The following is a 10,755-nucleotide window of genomic DNA, read 5'->3' on the forward strand; positions in this document are numbered from 1 at the left end:
GGCTCCGCTGAGGGCAAAAACGGGGAGATAGGGCCTCAGGGTCTGCACCCCAAGTGTGAGGCCTAGGCGTGTTTATTCCTCGGGGACTTGGAAGGGGCTGGGGTTAGCCAGTCACGGTGAAGGCTGGCTGGCTCTTTCCTCGTTGGGAACGCTGGGGTCCTGGGGAGCATCGGTAAAGCAAGGCATTCTGGGATTGTGCGAGACTTATTATGGGATGCAGGGAGGGACTTTCCCAACCGGGTATTTTGAGTTTGTCTCTAGGGTTTGCGGCTTGGCTTTAGATATGAAAAAAAAAAAAAAAAAAAAAAACCGTAAAAGAAGTCAGGGTAGTTTCCTGGACCATTGATTTCATAGCAACGTGCTCGTACTGCCAAAATTCGGGCAGGGCTTGCGACAGAGTGATTTGGGGGGACCATTTTACTCTGCCCATTTCAAGGTGGCCGGTGTTTCTCTAGAACCGTGGGTCTCACCCGGGACTGAGCTGGTCCCCCAGTGGACATCCGGCAGTGTCTGCAGATACTGTTTTGGTTCTCACAACTGGGTGGGGGGCGGAGGAGTGCCGTATCCCGGTATGGCACTACTAGCGGCTGGCAGTAGAGGCCAGGGGTGCTGCTCAGCACCCTAAAATGGGACAGTCTCCCACAACTCAGTCACCTGGCCCCAAGGGTCAGTAACGCTGAGGTTCAGAAACCCTGGTCTACAGAGGTTGCTGCTGCTTCTTGTTGTGGCAACTGCTTTTCTGTTTGCCGAGGAGGGCTCCCAACGTGTCCCACTGGGTCTCGGGAATCAGGTGTCAGGTCACGCTCCTAACCCTAAAATCCCTTGACCTGGAATGCAATGTGCTAGAAGGTGCCAGAAGCAGGATGAGTCACTGGATCCGTTTCCAGGCCCTTCCTCCCAGACCCGTCCTTGGCAGGCGCCCCAGAAGAAACTGCTTCGGAGCCGCCACCAATGAGAGGGGGACGGAAGCCCAGCAACACGGCTGGATTGGCGGGCAGGCGGGGCACGTGACGCGCGGAGCTCACAAAGGGCCCGGGTGTTGGGCTGGGGGCGGGGAGGCGGGGAGGCCGGGGCTGGACCGGCACCGGTTTGTCTGCTTTTCTTCCTTCCCCGCAAAGACTCCAGTTCCCCTGAAGGGCACGAGCTCATATGGGGCTTAACTCAGCACCGTGGGAATGTTCCAGAACACAAAGACTGGCAGACCTTTCCCCCTGGAGAGCTGGAAGGGAAAGGTTTGCCTTGCTTTGTCATCGGTTATATAACCATAAAAGGTAGTCAAGGGCATCCGCAGCTTCAGAGGGAAAAAACACCGCAGCGGGCCGCGGGACTCGGTCCCTTTTCCTGTTGACGTTGGTGCATTTGCCTCACGAGGCAGAACACGAACCGCCTCGGCTTAAAAATAACCAATCTCTTCCTCTAGCCTGTTCGGGCTTTTAAAAAAATTGTGGCCAAGGACGCAAAACGAAGTTTACCAGCTCAACTATTTTCAGCTCAGTAGTGCTAAGAGAATTGTCAGGGAGGAAAAATAATTTGCTTTTCTGGCTCCTTAGAGACCCCCGTGATGGCAGATAATAAGAGGAAGAAAACCCAGAAGTTCCCTAACAGGCTTTACTTCCCCTGCACTTGGGAGATGCCCTGGGGAAATGAGTAACTCAAGGGCTTGCTTTGGATTTGGGGCTTAAACACCACAGGGAAAAGGGGAGAGGGATCCAGGCCTCTTAGGACAGAGCGAGCAATCTTTAGGGAAGACAAATGGGAGAACAGAGTGGTTGGGGTATGTGACAGTTCGTGACGGAGTTGGGTGTCCACTCCCAGTCCCCCTCCTGTGACGAGACCCAGTCCTCCCGGTCCGTGAGACCCGGGAGGACCCGTGACCACTCAGGTCCTTGTGGAGGATCTGTCCCGAGGTGGATAAAAGGATTTGGTGAGTGGCTGTCCCTGCATTTGCTGGTTTTCCAGTGCCTTCAGCTCAAAATAATATCAAAGCGGACTATTTTGGGGAGGCATAGTCGGCTGCCCTTCACCACTCGCGTTGCCATGCAACCGTCACTGCCCTCCCTCTCCAGAACCGTTTTCATCTTGCAAAACTGAAACTCTGTACCCACTGATTAAACAACTCTCCGTTGCCCCATCTTCCCAGCCCAGGGCAGCCACCGTTCTACTCCCTGTCTCTGCAAATGTGGCTCTTCTAGGTCGCTCAGATAATGGGCTTTGTTGTGTTTTGTTTTGTTTTTAATGTAAAATAAAATGTCCTTGCTAAAATATTTTTTTTCAAAGATTCACAACAACTTTTCTAGGAAGCTCCATTTTCCAACACAAGCCTCATGTTGTTATTTTCCTTAAGGTATTTCTTCCTTGTCATTGTGTTCGTAGAAATGTTTAATTATATTCCTAGTTGGTGTGGCTCCGTGGACTGAGTGCCAGCCTGCAAGCCAAAGGGTCACCGCTTCCGTCCTGGTCAAGGCACATGCCTGGGTTGTAGGCCAGGTCCCCAGTGGGGGGCGCGTGAGGGGCAACCACACATGGATGTTTCTCTCCCCCTCTCTCTAAAAATAAAATCTTGTAAAAAAGAAACATTTAACTGTAAGACACAAAATAAAACAGCAGCATATCATTAGTTTTGTGTTGGGCCTCGTGGTTTAAAAAATAACTTCAGTTTTGTTTTTCCTCCTAAAGCCTTGCTGGGGTTGAGGGAGAAGTAACCTTCACAGCAGCTCGGCTCGTGACAAACAGCAGCTGTCACCGGTATTCCACCCCCACTGGTGAGTCGCTCCAGGAAGTTCAGTTCCATCTCAGGAATCCAGGCTTTGCCAAGAGTCTCTCCGGATCCGAGATGAGATGTTTTTATGATTTAAAACGTGGAGTCAAAGGAGACAAGATCGATGGATGAGGATCCATCATCACGGCAGACAAAGAACTGAACCCACAGGATGCCACAGGACCCCTCTTTTCAATAAAATACAGCATTTATTTTTAGTGATAAAATGCAGAGTACAAATATAAGCAGCATGTGCACTTTATTCTTCTTCCCTCCCTCCCTCCCTCCCTCCCTCCCTTCTTCCCCTCCACCCCCACCCCCTCCCTTTCCCAATCTGTTGCTGATGAAGCAGGGAAGAGTCACCAGCTGGGAATGCTGGTTTTGTTTTGGGTTCCTCCCTCTGAAATGGATCCTTCTGGCAGCAGGAAGGGCAGGCTGGACCTTTGACTCACACACACACCCTCTGACCCCAGGAATGCATCGCGGGCCCTCCAGGCCTCTCACTGAAGTCACAGTCCCCGGAAACAGGTAGTCACCACCCCCGCCCCTCCCCCCAGTGTGATCCTTCTGCTCGGCTTGCTGCGGTTTCAGTCCTCCTGCGTTTTTCTGCGAACTTCTGTTTGCCTCTTCCAGCAAACAAAGTGCACTTGGAATGTTCAAGGCTCCAGAAGGGGCCGATCACGACTGCTGAGAGCATCACACCTCTGAGTAGTGACTGGAGGGGCTACACGTGTTAGAATCGCATTCACAGCTCTTTAACGATGAAGAGCAAAAGGACAGTGGAGATGCCGGGGATCGAACCCGGGGCCTCATACATGCAAAGCATGCGCTCTACCACTGAGCTACATCCCCCACCCTAGGTTATTTATTTCCTGAAATTCTCTGCTAGATTCTAATCTTAAATTGTTTTCTTTCTAAATAAACTTCGTATATTCAAATGAGTGTTAAGGTTTATAAAAAGCAAACCAAAATAAATCTTTTGTTTCTCCCAAATAGGGCTGTTTTTTAAATAAACTTACAGCTAAAATTCTAGCACTGGAACCAAGGAACAAAAGGGAACTAAAATTATTCTTTCCTTGTTGTTTGTTTTTGGTGGAGGTGCTGGGAATGAATCTTTTTAAAATTAAATTTGCGTGAGGTAATGTTACAGTACAAAAGGTGGGAGGCAAGGGCAGCTGAGGCAATATACTGTTACCCAAAGGGAACCCCCCAGGTTCGTTATGTCCACCGCCAGAGGAAAGACTTCTCTCAATGCCAGAGATCAGTGAAAAGGAGAGGAATTTATTATTCATTTGAAATAACACAGACTAAAGTTCCCCACAAATGCACACAGTCCTCCCAGCACCCTCCACGTGGCAAAAGGGAGCACTTCCAAAGCCTCGTGGTCCTGACTCTCCCCAAGCCGCATGGTCCCAACCAAGACACCAAAGCCGCGTGGTCCTAAACAGACACGTGGTCCCAAAAAGAGAGACCCCCGATGGCTGCCGTGCCTCCGTGTAAATCCCAGCGCCAATCTTCCTCTGCAGCCCCATTTCCGGCTCCTCCCACAATCGGCCACAGCCGCCCGCATTCTGGGCAGGTGTGCCCTGTGGTGTGGGGCCAATCATCTCCAAGCTCTTCTGGACCCTGTTACAGATCCCTGTTTGGGGCTCCCCTCTTGGCTGCACCCTGTGACAGTAACACTGGTTGATGACATTGTGTAAATTTCACGTGTACAGCTTCATATTACCCCCCAGCATACCCTACTGCGCGCTCGCCACCGCCACAGGTCTAGTCTCCTTCCGGCACCGCACATTCGACCCCCTTTCCCCTCTTCATCCTCGCCACCCTCCTGCCTCTGTGACAGCCACTGGAACTGTTGGAAACGGGAACAAACCTATTCTTTTTTAATATTTTATTTTTAAAAGAGGGGAAGGTGGGGAGAATGAGAGGGAGAGAAACATCATTGTATGGTTACCTCACATGTGTCCTCTATTGGGTACTTGGCCTGCAACCCAGGCATGTGCTCTGACTGGGAATCGAACCAGTGATCCTTTGGTTCACAGTCTGGTGCTCAATCCACTGAGCCACACCAGCCAAACCTCTTTTTTTTTTTCTTTCTTCTTTTCTCTTCTTTTTCTTCTCTTTTCCTTTCCTTCCTTTCCTTTCCTTTCCTTTCCTTTCTCTTTTCTTTTCTTTTCTTTTCTTTTCTGAAACAGACCTATTCTTGAATGTGGCTTCTCACAAACAGATAAAAAGGGAAGGACAATGAAAGAATTTCTTTCCGGTAAAGAAGGGTGTTGCTTGATTGCACCTCTACCCCAAATCTCTGGTTTCCTCTTTTAAAAACATTTCAACCTCCAGTGACTTTAAGGTCTGCACATCTGCCTGAAGATTTTCTTTCCTCCCAAAAGAACTTTTCTGAATGTAAAAATAAGCAAACTAAAAAGAAACAGATCCCACCCCCAGAATCATGGCTTAAACTCAGGAGAAGTGATCTCCTCACAGTCGTGCACTAAAAAGAGCCATCGTTAACGGTCTTGAGCCTGTATCTCCTCCGGAGAGCTTGGGCAGCACCCCAGGGGACAGAAGTCACAATGTGTAGTGTCTTTCTGGTCATCAGGGTGCCACTGAGTGGCGAAGGAACGGGAGGGGGCGAGGAGGGGGCAAAAAACCGAGGCTACACCTCCTCTCAGGAGTGCCGCAGACTCCCAGGCAGGAAACAGAATCACTCACTGTGCTGGGGGGAACACCCCCTACATATCCAGCCTCCACGGTCCCCAGTCAGGTCCCTCACAGCCTGCTGATGCCTGAGATTTCAGCGCGAAAGGCCTCGGTGAGCTGGCACACAGGACGCTGGATTCTGCCACAATAATTTTATTTCCGAACCTCTGGGGCCGCCTCCATGAAGTGGAGGGTTTACTAGTACCTGCTCCAGGGTGGGGGTGACACTGAACAGTGACACGTGGGAGGGTTGGAACAATTGGTGTCGTTGTGTGAGCTCCAGTGAAGGGCTGAGGCCCCCACAACCCCCCGGGAGCGGGCTGACGCTGTGCTGACACTGTCGAGGTGCAAGGGGTGAACAAGGGCGCGGGGTCAGGTGCAGCATGGGGCTGCTGCACAAGCCCTCCCCGGCCTTCGCTCGAGGGGGTGGCCGAGAGAGAGAGCTCGGCCAGAACAGAAGGACGGTGCCCTAGGCGGCCCTATTCTGGACGTGGTTTGGGAGGAACCAAGGGGACTGTATTCAGCTCGGCAGGTACCCCTGCTCGCTCTCTTGCCAGATTACTGTGCTCAAAACAAACTTGATTTTTTTGCCTCTCGCATTAAACTCTTAGTCTGGCCTTTAAGGCCGCCCGGGATCTGGCCTCTGTTGATCCTGCTCATGTCCTCCCTTCCTCCTCTCCTTCCTCCTCAGGGCACCCCAGCCGCACCCGCTTCCTTGCTGTTCCTCAGGCGCATCAGCTTCCTCACCACCTCGGGGCCTTTGCACGTGCCACTCCCTCTGTCTCGAAGCCACCCCCCAGGTCTTCTCACAGCTTGCTTTCCCTCGCTGTCCAGGTCCTCGGAAAGGCCCTCCTGGCATGTCTCCCAAGGGGCCGGAGCCTCCCACGCACAGCCTGTCCCACCCTCTGATGTGTTTTGCTTTTCTTCTGCCTCGGTCGCACTCAAAGCCGCCTTTGTACTGTTTGTCTGTGTCCCTCGCTCGCCGGTCAACTCAGGAGGACAAGGTCTTGTCTGTCTTGTGTCCTGCTCTGTCCCCAGTGCCTACAACAGCACCTGGCACAGAAGCACTCAGTACATATGTGTCGGGTGAGTGTGACAAAATAAACAAACGGATACACAAACGGAAGAACAGGCCACGAGAAGGGGGAGGCCCGTGCTCAGGAAGCTGAGCCTGCAGCTCAGGGGAGAGCAGCAAACCGCTGAGTCGAGCGTCCCCCCACGGCCTGTCTCACACCCACCAACGCTCTCCGAGGGCATCCGTCGGCGTCGCCCCGACGCCTGCAGCCTCTGAGCCAGAGCGGACACGCGGCCTGTCTGGAGCAGAGGAGGCCATTTTTTGGCCTGAGAGGTGGACAGCTTTGTTCTGGGAAGCCAGTGCATAACCAAACACTGCACGGCAGCGCTGTGGGCGTGCAGGAGATGGAAACTAACGGGTCCGTGGGAGAAAGTGCTTTTTCCTTGTAACCTTGTGGCACTCACTGGCAGCTGGGGCGCGGGGGCGACCAAGCAGCCCATAGACTTGGGCTGGACGGTTCCCTCTTCCAGAGGAAAGAAATGCCTGTGGGAGTCCAAGAACTCGGTGTGTACAAAATAAAACTGAAAGAAGAAAAAATAAATTCGATCCGTTTAAAATAAATGAAAAAAAAAAATACGGAGAAGCGACAAAAAGAAACAGGAAGCCTCCCCGTCGGGGAATCGAACCCCGGTCTCCCGCGTGACAGGCGGGGATACTCACCACTATACTAACGAGGACGAGCCCTGCCAGTACTCTTCCGGATTCGTCCATATGGAGACAGCGCTCTCCAGGCTGGGGCGGGGGTCGCCTCGCGGGGCCTCCGCCGGCGCGCGGGGCCGGGCTTCGCTGGGGCGCGGAGAGCCCTGCTGGAATCTGTGCAGACTCCGAGCCCCGCGAAAGGAAGAAACGAGCTATTGAGGGGAAAGGCGCGACTTCCTGCGTCCGCAGGCCCCCTGGGGCGGGGGATGTAGCTCAGTGGTAGAGCGCATGCTTTGCATGTATGAGGCCCCGGGTTCGATCCCCGGCATCTCCACTTCTCGGGTTTGTACAACTCCTTTTTTTGAAAGCCCCTCCTTTAAGGTGTATTAGCTAGTAGCAGACCCCGAGGATTTACCCGAGTTATCTTTTCCTACAGCAGTAAAGAACGAGAAGTTCCACTTAATTCCATCTTGAAGAGGCCGTTTCCTGCGCGGTTCTTTGACTCAGTTGTGGGCGTTCAGGGCGCAGACATTAATAAACAGAAAGCGATAATTAACGAACAACCAACCCACATAGAACAGATTAATCAAATACAAGAAACAGAGTCAAGGAGACGCCTGCCCCTGTGGATTTCCGCAGATGGGGAGCCGCGAGGAAGACCTCATCCCTTTGGGGTCCCGGTGGATACGGCTCTGAGCTGTTTTAAACAAAGAAAGTAAAACCCTTTTACTAGTTGGACAAAAGAAAATCATTTACTTATTTCTACCCCCTCGTCCTGGGGAGGGGGGGAAAAAGCAAAAGGCGAGAGCTGCCGAAACCCGGGATCGAACCAGGGACCTTTAGATCTTCAGTCTAACGCTCTCCCAACTGAGCTATTTCGGCGGCTGTAGCGGGCGTGTTCTCCTTTACTCCTACTTTGCTTAACAGCCCTGAATCATCCGCCAGGGGACCGATGCCAAGAGACTAAAATCAGCCGGAATCCATTCCTGCTAGGCTCGGCCCGCAACTGTGTGCAGTGCTTCCTCGCGTCTTTCAAGGCCACCGCCCCCAAGAAGCTTTCCCTGATCACGCCTTCCAACACGACCCCAGCCCCTTAATATTTATTGTTAGGTTAGGTATTGTCTTGTTCCCTTGTCCATGCTCTGTCTCCCCAGCTGGAATGACAAACCCAGAGGAAGCCATCTGTCTGCATCACTGCTGTATCCCTCAGGGCCCAGGACAGTGCTTAATACACATTTATTGAATTAATAAACGAACGAATGAATGGATGAATCGTATCTGGCTGAGTCCGGTTTCTCAGGCTCTCGTCTCTGTGCAAAAAAACAAGGTCGCCCTTGGGTGCAGCTCCCCAAACAGCCCCAGCGGGGCAGGGATGCTGTCCATTCCAAGGCCCGTGGGATGACGCACAGGCCTGAATGTGGCGTTCCTTGGGGCAGTGAGTGCCTCACGTCCGGCCTCCAAACACGGTCACCCCACCTGTGGCACCTGCTCAGCCTCAAGACATGAGGGAGTCAACAAATCGGCATCCAGGTGCGGAGCTCTCTGCCTCCCTTCCCTTTGGGAAATGGGGCCGGGGGGGCGGGTATCCTCCCTGGTGTGAAGTCATTTCATAAGTGTTTGTGAGCACCTGGCTCATTCACAAATAAACCGTAGTGATGGGATCGAATATGGGGGGTGCGGCAGTAAGAGAAGTGGGAGCTGGGAAATGGAAGACCGGGGGAATGAAAGGCTCTCAGACAGAAGGGACAGCCTGTGCAAAGCCCTGAGGCTGGGACGAGGTCGGCGACGAAGGAACAAGAGTCAGCGCGGAAGAGGTGGGGAGGGGGGAAGGGCACCGGGTGCGCGGCCAGGACAAAGACGCAGGCAGAGGCCAGCTCTCGCCAGCCTCCGAGGTGAAGGGCTTGGATCTTCTTCTGATTGCATGTGGGAAGTATGACCGTTTGCGACCGAGTTCGTCCGGGTGTACAGTCCACTTCTGGTCTCCTGTCCTGTGACAAGTCCGTCATCCCTGGGGAGGGGCTGTGTGACAGCTGAGTTCCTTTCAAGGATCTGTCATCGGGCGGATAAAGGAGACTTCACCGACAGCCTCTCCCTGCATCTGCTGTTTGTCAAGGGCCTACAGGTCAAAATAATCTAAACGCTGAAGCAGCGTATTCTGAACTCTTTCGGCAGCGGAGCAAGTCGGGGGGCTGCAGGGGACTCCTACTGCTGCTCTTCACTAACGCACAGAAGTTCTTTAACAGCTGTTAAGTGTATCATTCTGATGAAAATAGAATAAGGAAGGAAGGAAGGAAACCAAGGGAAGGGAGGATGGCAAGGAAATGGAGAAAGAAAGCGAGGAAAAGGAAGGAGGGAGGGAGAAAGAAAAATAAAATCAAACGGCCTGGAAAGATAAGAATGGAAAGTCAAGGAGTCCCTCCCACCTTCTCCCCTTCCTTGCTCCCAGAGGTGGCCGGCGTCTAGAGTAGATTGCGATTTAGGTGACCTTGAGCAAGTGACGTCATCTGTCCAATGTGACAGAGCAGCTCCTACCGGTGAGGTTGTTATAAAGCGCTGGCGAATACTGCCCGACCCGTGATAAAAGCGCTGTAATCACTAGCTATTGATCAGGAATGTAAATGCGAAAATACTGAGGCCTATGGAATATCACGTACCTAATGGGTAATCATCGGGCCCACTGGCGAGCACCCGGCTTATTTACTCAGTGTGTCTTGGGGGTAGGGATATCCTGCGGAAGCGTGCTAATTTTTACGTTTGCAGACGCAACTGCGGGTACACGTCCCCGCGCGTCTATTTTCGTGTATGTCTATCACAGAGCATTTAAAAGTTTTGTAAGGCCTCCCCGTCGGGGAATCGAACCCCGGTCTCCCGCGTGACAGGCGGGGATACTCACCACTATACTAACGAGGACGAGCTCTGGTTGGCCTCCTCCTCGTTGGTCTATATAGGTGGTGTTCTCTTCCTACCGCTCCCACGCAGCGTAGGCCGGGCCTTTGTAAGCGCAGTGGGTCGGTGGGTTCGGGGGCGTCACAGAGAGCCCTGCGTGAATCAGTGAAGACCCTGAGCGTTTAGAAAGGCGTTTCTGCGAGCGAGAAAGGCTGTGGATTTCTATACTATCACAACTGCTAAAAATGAGGGGATGTAGCTCAGTGGTAGAGCGCATGCTTTGCATGTATGAGGCCCCGGGTTCAATCCCCGGCATCTCCACTTTTTACCCGGGGACCCAGACGCCCCTCATCGACAGACCTGAGAAGGAAGTTTCCTTGTACACCCCAAACGATAAACGGCCCTGGGTCCCGATGGCACAGACCCGGATCCCTCCGCCGGAGAGTCGAATTTGGGTAGTTTGGGGGGGTACAATCTGCACGTTTAAGCTAACACTAGATATTCGTGTCATCAAGCGGGAAAACTGGTCATTCAGTGACTCTTCTGTGCCTAATGCCACGTAACGTGCACGCATGGAGCACCTACTGCGTGCACAGGCAGAGGTCAAGTACCCTGGCACCCTGAGTAAGACAGGCCCAGGCTGCTCAGCCCCCCTGGGTGTGATCCTCCAGTTTGGAGCCTAACAGCAAGCAGG

At 52.8% G+C, this 10,755-nt stretch overlaps 6 non-coding genes across 6 annotated transcripts; 2 read left to right on the plus strand and 4 right to left on the minus strand.

Annotated features, from left to right (window-relative positions):
- Positions 1 to 3,538: 3,538 nt before the first annotated feature.
- Positions 3,539 to 3,610, minus strand: TRNAA-UGC. The gene has a single exon. It is a non-coding gene; the product is annotated as a tRNA-Ala (tRNA).
- A 3,531-nt stretch (positions 3,611 to 7,141) lies between these two features.
- Positions 7,142 to 7,213, minus strand: TRNAD-GUC. Its single transcript has one exon. It is a non-coding gene; the product is annotated as a tRNA-Asp (tRNA).
- Positions 7,214 to 7,437: 224 nt separating this feature from the next.
- Positions 7,438 to 7,509, plus strand: TRNAA-UGC. Its single transcript has one exon. It is a non-coding gene; the product is annotated as a tRNA-Ala (tRNA).
- A 475-nt stretch (positions 7,510 to 7,984) lies between these two features.
- TRNAF-GAA lies at positions 7,985 to 8,057 on the minus strand. The gene has a single exon. It is a non-coding gene; the product is annotated as a tRNA-Phe (tRNA).
- Positions 8,058 to 10,013: 1,956 nt separating this feature from the next.
- On the minus strand, positions 10,014 to 10,085 carry TRNAD-GUC. The gene has a single exon. It is a non-coding gene; the product is annotated as a tRNA-Asp (tRNA).
- A 225-nt stretch (positions 10,086 to 10,310) lies between these two features.
- TRNAA-UGC lies at positions 10,311 to 10,382 on the plus strand. Its single transcript has one exon. It is a non-coding gene; the product is annotated as a tRNA-Ala (tRNA).
- The last annotated feature ends 373 nt before the right edge of the window (positions 10,383 to 10,755 follow it).

This window comes from Phyllostomus hastatus, unplaced genomic scaffold, assembly GCF_019186645.2.
Source record: "Phyllostomus hastatus isolate PE091 unplaced genomic scaffold, TTU_PhHast_1.1 phas_contig_1162, whole genome shotgun sequence".
NCBI classification, from domain to species: domain Eukaryota; kingdom Metazoa; phylum Chordata; class Mammalia; order Chiroptera; family Phyllostomidae; genus Phyllostomus; species Phyllostomus hastatus.